The following is a 1068-nucleotide window of genomic DNA, read 5'->3' as shown; positions in this document are numbered from 1 at the left end:
ATAATAATAAAGATAATTAGTATAACATTAATAATAATAATAATAATAACAATAATAATAATGATGATGATAATAATAAATAGCATTTATACAGCGCAAATTCCCTCTCGACAGTAGCCTCTATGCGCTTTACACTGTATCATTACAAATGCATTACCCTCAGGGGACCATAGACCACTCAGAAACATTCTCAGCTTCCCGGGAAGCACACAGGTAAGTTTCTCAGACTAGCAATATAAGGTTCCGAGGTCGAATCCCTTCAAGGGCCTGATGATGTGTCTTTGGAAAAGTCACTTTACACGAAATTTCCTCACTTCTTCCAGGTAGGACTGGGCGCTCGGCTATAGACAGCGAAAGATCTTTTCTCTATTTATTTGTTTTTTGTTTTGTTTTTAGTAAGTGTTTTTATCCTCTTAGTGACCTAACTTCGTAATCTGTCACGTTCCCTCTGGTAAATACAGAGTACACATTGTGAGAGTATCCAAAATTCCAATCCTTATGCTTTGGAATAAAATAGATTATGACTTTGCCAGAAAATGAAAAGGTGTATAAGAAATGAGCGGGAGTTCGTGCTGTATAGATGCTAGTTATTATTATTATTTATTATCATTAAACGATACTGAAGATCGTTCATTACAAGATCCAGTCAAACCTGTGTAAGACGGCCATCCATTGTCAAGAAGAAAAATGGCCGTATAAGATAGGTGGCCGTCTTAGGCAGGACTGATCAAGATGAAGAAAAACCATTCCCATTTGAAGTCCCAATCGAAAGTAGCCGCATTGTTGTTGTTTTTTTGTTGTTTTTGTTGTTGTTGGTTTGTATTTTGTTTGATTTTTTATTTCGTTGCTAATTTTGCGCAAGGGTGACAATTAAACGAAATGTATTAAACGAGGAAGACCGAGTGTCATGTTAAAACAAACACATGGGTCGCCACCACTCGGAGAACGAGCGATGCTTCTGTCACAAGTTCATGTTGACGCCCATTGTTACTTTGTTACAGACTGGGTAAACAGTGACCACTCATCTCACGTACGATTTGTGTATGAGTTCTGGGCGGGGCTTATGGG

Source organism: Aplysia californica, unplaced genomic scaffold (genome assembly GCF_000002075.1).
Source record: "Aplysia californica isolate F4 #8 unplaced genomic scaffold, AplCal3.0 scaffold00430, whole genome shotgun sequence".
Lineage (NCBI taxonomy): Eukaryota > Metazoa > Mollusca > Gastropoda > Aplysiida > Aplysiidae > Aplysia > Aplysia californica.
Note: the sequence above shows the minus strand (reverse complement) of the source record.